Consider the following 8,913-nt stretch of genomic DNA (forward strand, 5'->3'; position numbering starts at 1 on the left):
TCAAGTCACAGAGATTCATTTAACAAAGCTCTAATAAAGCGTGGTACTCAGTTGGATTAGAATCATAAGCGTCCTTATGATTCTAACATTTTTGTTCCATTGGTTGGGGATACTATTTCCTTGTTGTCGTTTTGTCTAGGATTGGAAAATGATAGGGAAGTGGGTGTTGTCTACTCCAACTATAATAATAATAACTCTAATTGAAATCTCAATCCGAAGTTTGGACATTCATCTAGTAAAGTTACTATTTTCATGGCTAGTGTTCATTTAGCTATCAACCCAGGGACGTAAAACTTGAAATGGGTATGCACTAAGCTCCTTCAATGGCTATTCTACATTGCTACAGTAACTATCATTATGTAGAGAGGAAAAACAAGAATGGAAATCGTAGAAAGCTACATGAAAACTTATTAAAACTATGCTAGAATGATCTAATGTAAACAACAGAAATAACTCTGTTCTGGCTTGGCTGCAGGAACAGTCAGTGGATCTATTTCCAGTGGCTGCAGGAACAATCCAGGCATGAACTTCTACTGCAACTAAAGGAGAAATAATTTCAATGAACATAAACACAGGATCATTCACCAAGTGGGCCCCCTTGGATGAGTGATATCAAGCTTCCAACAAAATACTTTTAACAGATCAGAACAACATATTTTTCATTCATTTCTTCCTGAAAATGATTACATGTTCTAAAAGAAAAACTCCAAAATCGTTGTCAAAATTCTCTGCTCTATTCCTTTCTATATGTCTAACCTCTAAGAAAAAGGAAGAGCTTATTATAAAGAAAAGGTCAACTACAATGGACAACTCAAATCACGCCCAGAAGAAGAGGCAGATGATTGACAGATGAAGAAGATAACTAGAACTTGGCTGCAGGAACCGTGGATCTAAACTGAACCACAGTCTTTGCACGCCGTAGCGATATTTTGTGAACTCAATACCCACTAGAGTTAAACTCCCATAGTGCTATATGGCTACTCCGATTATGCCGTATCTTGCGATCATTCGGCTCCTCTTCAGTTTGATCTCCAGCTATCTCATACGTGATTCTTCATTCCTTAGGCGCGAAAGGAGAAGATTCATCGCGGCATCATTTATTATCTGCACTAAACAAGAACAACATACAAGGGCATGCATATGTATTCTACTTAATTAATACATTCATTAACTCACATATAACATTATCCCAAATAATCCGCATAACAATAGGAACCAACTACTTGGTTGCAAGAATAGATTGGCATGGTTGCAGGAATAGACTGGCAAAATTCAAACATGATTTCATAAGTTCAGGTTTACACGTGGAATACATATAGTCAATTCACAATACTTTACTACCACAATGCAACCCAAAAGATGTCAAAAACCTAAGAGTTTTGATGGTAAAAAGATGTCAAAGTATCAACTTATCATACCCCCAACTTTAAGGGTTTGTTGATTCTGCAGCAAAAGGAAAATTTCTGATTCTTGCTATAACCCTTAGATAACCAACAGTGCCCTGACCTGTCCCCCCTGAAGCCAAGTTCCAATAAAATCCTTTCATTTTTTCCAGCCTGGCCCATCTAGTTGTTTCTTCTGTTAATACATCATAATTCTGCTCTATTGGCTGGCATGCCAAGAGTGGCCACATAAGGATCGAAGGTTGAAAGATCAATGGTTGCCAGTTGTTGGCTTTCTCCCTGCCTAACTGTATGTATCTGAAGGCTCTTTGCATGGCTGCATGAAAATTTTGTAGTAAGGTTCTCCCTGTTTTAAATGTTCCGGTAGATTATTCCAGCACTGAGTTAACTCTTCCATTGTAGTTGTCCTGCTAGTTTGAACCAAATGCTCGTATGCTTGATAAACTTCTTCTCTCATTGGAAGCACTATTTTACTAACATCATCTCTTATTAGTAACTTTTGCCAATCATAATAAAGAACCCTTGGTTCTTGTGATTCTCTTCTTAATGGAAATGGATAGTCAAGCTCTAATTTTTCATACTCCCTGGCTTGTGGTCCTATGATAATCTCATTTTGGATCCATGACATTAAAGCTTTGATATGGATATCCCCAGTATATAATAAAGGATTCCACTCCCTGTCTGAAGGTACAACATAGTTATGTAAATATAATTCACATAGCAAATTTTTCACAGCAGGTGGAGAGGTTTGATAAGCAGAAAAGAATTCTTTAGGTGTTTCTAAGGAAGGATTAAGGTCCCTAACAATGTGGTTTAATTTGTAGTTCAGATACCGCTCTTTCAACTATACTGCATAAATTCTTGGAGGTGCCCTACACTGCATCAACTCAGGAACTATACCATAAATTATTTCTACCTTAGCTTCTAATTCTTCAATTCTGTTATCTCTCTTTTCAATCTCTTTTTGTTGTTTATCAATAATCCCTTGCAACCTATCCTTCTCTATTTCCCATTGTCTATAAAATGTTAAAGCAATAGATAAAATACTTAGGGATGAAGGAGGTCTTATAGGTACTACCTTAGATCGCAGAATTTATTCAATAAAATCCTCATTCTAAGCTGGCATACCTCCCATATTTTCCTCAGGCTGTTGTAGAACATCTTCAACATTTTCTTGAAATTGCAGTGCCACAGAAGCAAGATTTTCTAGTTTATCCTCAACAACATTTTCCTGAATTTCATCCTCCATAGGGCTTCCTTCTTCCAATGTTTCTACTGCTATAACCTCTGCTGAATTCCCCACAGGTTGAGTCTTCTGTGTCCTCCTTCGTGTTCTTCTAACATACACTTTTGGAATGGCTGCAGGAGCTTTTATCTTTGTCCTACGCCTCTTGGCTGCAGGAGGAATCTGAGTTACCTACGGACGGGTAGTAAATTCTTCCTCTGTTTCACCCCTTTCTAACTCTTTTCCCTTTCTTCGCAAAACTGGCAAATCTCTTTGAAGAGAAGTAGAGGGTTGTTCTTCAATTGTTTCTGATTCAATATTTTCTTCCATAACAACTGCGGCTCCTTCAGCAACAAACAAACCCTCATTTTCAACAGGCAGATTATCTGCAACATTTTCTTCTTCAACCGACGGATTATCTGCAACAGGGGCATCATTAACCCTAAATTGTTGTATATCCTCAAATACACCCCATTCCATTTGTGAAACATCTCTCAGGGATCACTGTACAAGTAGCTTAACCAATCCATGAAAGCTAACAGAGCGATTTCCATTCTTTCGCGTCTCCTTAGCACTTGTAGAAATGAGATGGTATAAGAAATTAGGTACATTAACTCGCCAACCATGCCGCAGATGGATAAGTAACTTAAAATGAGGTGAATGTAGGTTTAAATACTGCCCTTCACATGTAATATACTTCATGATATACAAAACTACTTGAGGCCAATGTGCTAGTAGAGAAACCCTTCTAGTTCCTTGTCTATCCACCATTAAGGGTCCGTCAGTGGGAGTTGTGAACTCTGCCCTGGCACTCCTTGCGTCTTTTGATTCCGGAAAGAGTTCTCCTTCCTGCAGCAACCCTGTTACTTCTGTTATTCAATGTTCTATAGCAATTACCCTCAAACCTTTAACCGTAGCTTCCCCTTCATTGAAGGAATGCATTAATTCTGCAGCAATTTCTTCGTTGTACTCCCTGATTTTCAAGAAGTAATCCAACTAGCCGTGGTTTTAGAAATAATGCTCACAAACACCATCCTGTAGCAACCCTTCATGGACCGTTGGCTCATGGTGAATTAGATCACCGCCCATCTTTTACTCTGATATTTTTCTCTCTGTAGCTGAACCGAAATATTTGACAGTATTGCTAAAAATGAAATCTCTTTACATATCTTAATTCTGGCGGCAGACTTTATTATTCACTTGCGTGAAATAATAACATAATCGACAATGATGGGAAGCATATCAATTTGGGGTACCAAAAAGGATTGATAATTAATGATATTGGAAAACGAACCATAAAGTACCCCCCCCCCCCCCCGCCCCCAACTTAACCTAGCACGTGTCCACACAAGCTGGCAATATTTCGGGGAGTGGAGCGGATTTAAACAGGATATAATCATAATGAACTAATAAATGAATAATTAAAATAAAATACAATATACACGTACTTGCAATTGGACGAAAATGAAGGCGAAATGATAGGTAAGAGCATGGGATGGAATGACGTGGATGGGATTTTATTCACGGAGAAGAATATTCCCATATAAAATGGAAATATTTTATTATGAACTGGCAAATATGTTCATTGCAGAGGCTGCAGGAACATTACCTTTATTAGCCTGCTTAATTGCAACAGGAAGCTCATGAGTTGCTACAGAATCTGTATCAGTTGCTGTAGGCACCTTTTCAGTGGCTGCAGGAACCTTTATGTCACTTTGTGGAACAAACTGCTGCAGGAACTCTTCTTTAGTAGCTGGCTTATGATATAGTCTTAGTCAGTGCCCATTTACTAAGAGTTTAAATCGAACAGGATCAATTGTAGACAAACAGACGGCTCCATTCTGGAAAACTTCTTCTATCTCATAAGGACCTAACCATCTGGTTTGAAGCTTTCCCATAGCATCTTTATATCTGGAATCATAAAGTAGTGCCCAGTCACCAACTTTGAATTTCTTTTCCCTGATATATTTATCATGCCATTTTGCTCTTTGATTTTGAATCAGTTCTGTCTGGTGAACAACTATCTTTCTCCATTCATCTAGAGCATTTAATTGTTGAATGCGTTCTTTCTGTTCTTCAGACAATGTCATATTTAATTGCAAAGTTGTTCTCAAAGTTTTATGCTCAAATTCAATAGGCATCATTGTTGTTTTGCCACAAACCATCTCAAAAGGTGTGAAACCAACTGGTGTTTTCCAAGTTCTATATACCCAAATTGCTTCTGAAAGCCGATGAGACCAATCTTTCCTATGAATAGACACTGTTTTTGTAAGAATAGACTCAAGCTCTTTATTTGTAACTTCTACCTGTCCATTAGACTGTGGATGATATGGAGTAGATTTCTTATGTCTTATATTGTATTCATTGACGAAAACCTTTATCAATATTGAAGTAAATTGAGGTCCTTGGTCAGAGACAATTTCCCTTGGTACCCCATATCTTGTAAGTATCTCTTCATAGAGAAACTCAACCACCTTATTATCTCTTGCATGTGTCATGGCTCTAGCTTCTACCCATTTTGTTACATAGTCTGTACATACCAAGATATAAGATTTGCCATTAGAAGGGGGATCAATTGGGCCAACAAAATCTAATCCCCACTTGTCAAATGGTGCAACTAATATTTGAGGATATAGTGGCATCTCATCAAATTTTGTAGGTTTGCCCATTCGCTGACATCTGTCACATTTTCTTATGTACTGAGCTGCATCCTTGTGTAATGTGGGCCAATAATATCTTGTATTAAGTATTTTCAGTGTTGTTCTTTTGGCAGCAAAATGACCTCCACATGGTTCATCATGACATGCATGCAGGATGTCATATGTTTCATCTTCTCTGACACATCTTCGCATGACTTGGTCAGGCCTAGTATAGAATAGATAATCAGCAATCCATGAAAAGTTAAAACTTTTTTCAACTAGCAACCTTTTTTCCCTAGGAGAGAAATAAATTGGCATCTTAGCTATTGCTAGATAGTTGGCAATATCAGCATACCAAGGGGTGTGAGCCTGTATGAGAAACAAATGTTCATCTGGAAAAGTGTCATCTATTATTGTAGAATCTTCCTGCAATTGAAGACGTGAAAGATAATCTACAACCACATTAGACTTCCTTGGCTTATCAACAACCGTGATATCAAATTCTTGCATCAACAATAACCAGCGAGCTAATCTACCAGTGATTGATGGCTTATTCATGAGATATCTTATTGCAGTATGATCTGTATGCACAAATATGGGATACCCTGTGATATAGTGTCTAAATTTGTTAAGTGCATATATGACAGCTAGAATTTTCTTTTCAGTAACTGTATAATTCAATTCAGGTCCCTGCAAATTCTTGCTAATATAATATATTGTATTTTCCAATTTGTCAATTCTTTGGCCTAACACTGCTCCTATTGCATAATCAGATGCATCTGTATGGATTTGGAATGGTACAGACCAATTTGGCCCCTTAAGAACTGGTGCTTGAGTCAAAGCATGCTTAAGCTTTTAGAAAGCTTCATTGCATGTTGGGGTCCATTTAAATTCTGCATCTTTGGTAAGCAGTGAATATAAGGGACTTGCAATTTTACTAAAATCTTTGATAAACCTTCTGTAGTATCTAGCATGACCAAGAAAACTTCTCACTTCTTTTTGTTTTACAGGGTCATTAATATGCTGAATGACCTCAATCTTTGTTGGATCCACCTTTATGCCTTGCACAGATATATGATGGCCAAGGACTATTCCTTCTTCCATCATAATAAAACACTTCTCACTGTTCAAAGACAAATTGTAGTCTTCACATCGCTGCAAAACTTTCTTCAAATTACCCAATGCTTGATCAAATTCAGGACTATAAATTGTGAAGTCATCCATGTAAATTTTCATAATATCTAGAGAAATATCAGAAAAAATACTAATCACCGCTCTTTGAAAAGTGGGTGGAGCATTACACAACCCAAAAGGAAGAACATAATATGCATACGTGCCCCATTGGCAAGTAAATGTTGTCTTCTCTTGATCCTCTGGGGCTATCTGTATCTGATTGTAACCACTAAATCCATCAAGGAATGAAAAATATCTCTTACCTGTAAGAGAATCTAATACCTGATCCACAAATGGCAATGGGAAATGATCTTTTCTTGTTGCCAAATTCATAGCTCTATAATCAACACATACTCTCCATTTGCCTCCTTTTTTAGGCACTATCACCAGAGGTGATACCCATTGACTGTCAGAGATAGGATAGATAAACCCAGCTTTCAACAATTTATGTAATTCTTCTTTAACTATCTCCTTCAAGGTAGGATTGACTCTTCTTTGAGGTTGTCTAAGTGGGCAACAATCATCCTTTATGTAAATACGGTGAGTACAAATTGCTGGATCAATCCCACTCATATCCTTATAATCCCATGCAAAAACATTTTTATGGAGTTTCAGCAAGTGTACAAGGCCCTCCTTTTGAGTATTTGATAGATCTCTATTGATATTCAAATATTTATTCAATTTCACATCTATCTTAATAGTAAGATCGATCTGGTTTATATCAGAAAAATGAAAAAAAGATAATTCCTGCGGCAACAGAGTATGCAAAATATCAGTGGCTGCAAGAAAGTCCAGACCTGCAATATTCAGAACCAATTCTTGCAATTTTTGCTCTTCTATAAATTCATTTATCAGTATTTTATAAAGAATTGATTCCTCATCATATAACTGCATGAGTGGTCCTCAATTAATCATCATAAGGTGATTAATAGAGTCAATTTCATCAGATTCCTCTCCCAAGATAGGCCAAACAACTTGTTGTTACTCAAGCTGTGGTTGTGCTGGAGAATACAAGGCTAATGTTTTTGTAGAACTCCCATCTGAAATAGTCATGTCTCCTGATCTACACCCTATATATGCATCAGTTGTGGCAAGCCAGGGTCTACCCAAAATGATTGGATATCCTACCAATGTTGCTTTTGGAGATAGAATCATAAAGTCTGTAGGATATTCCCAGGAATCTAGAATAACTATGACATCCTCTATGATACCGTCAGGTCTCACTGTAGAGCCATCAACAAGTTGTAGAACTATGGGTGTAGTCCTTAAACTATTGATCTCTAGATGTTTCATTACTTCCCTTTTCATTACATTAATGGCTTCTCCTAAATCAATCAAAACATTCCTTATTTGACTACCATTAATGACTATACTCACAACAGGACTACCTAGATCAGAATACTTTGGAATTGCAATTTTACCTAACATGATATCAGCCAATTGACCCATAACATGCACTATTTGTGGATCCTTTTTCTTCCTGCTAGGTTTCTTTAGGCATGCCTCTCTTAATGCCTTACCATATATAGGCACATCCTTTATTGCTTGCAACAATGGAATTTTAACACAAATGTGTTTCAGTTGATCAATAATATCAAAGCTTTGTTGTTGTTCAATGGGAACTTCTTTGTCTTGCAATCTATGGGGAAATGGGGGCAATATTTGACTATGGGGTATTGTATTTGTTGAATTAGAAATTTGTTGCTCCTCCTGTACCTTAGTGATAACTGGATGAGCAGGATTAGGTAAGGTTGTTCCAGATCGGAGGTGTATGTCATCTAGTGATAAAGAACATGCTGGGTACTGATTAACATCAGTTGAATAAGCTTGTTGTTGTTGTTGAGATTTGATATTTGGATTTGGCAACGGTTGAGTAGGCAACTGTGTTGGTTTAGGCGGTGCAACTATAGCTACAGGAGGAGGCATTAAAGCAGGAGGTTGTGGCTGCTGAACAGGAGGCTAATATCCAGAAAATTGGGCTGGCCATGATTGGTTCCCCCTCCATTGAGAGGTAGGTTGTGAATTCCCTTGAAACTGGTTCCCTTGACCCTGAGGTGGATACCAGTTCCCCTGTGGCTGCTGCCACTGTGGAACTTGATTAACAAATTGCTGCCCTTGGCCTTGTGACCCATACCAATGTGGATAGTTACCAAAATTTTAAGAATATTGTGGTTGCCATTGGTTGTTTGGTGCATAAGAATTACCACTATAACCAGAAAAAGAAAGTGGATCGGGGGGCATACCTTGTCTTTGAAAATTTGGTCTTCTTTGAGCAACATAGAAAACTTGCTTGTCCTCACCTTGAACTGGTTTGAAGTCAGGTATTTCCACGTTTGCAACCATCTTACATCTGCAATCTTTCTTCCACTGTTTACAATGAGGACATAATTCTGCAAGAAATGCATCAGCTTCCTCATGCTTCTTCTTAGCTGCCAATGTATCCAACTGGGTAGCCATATTGTTTATTATGTCC

This window comes from Cryptomeria japonica, chromosome 11, assembly GCF_030272615.1.
Source record: "Cryptomeria japonica chromosome 11, Sugi_1.0, whole genome shotgun sequence".
Lineage (NCBI taxonomy): Eukaryota > Viridiplantae > Streptophyta > Pinopsida > Cupressales > Cupressaceae > Cryptomeria > Cryptomeria japonica.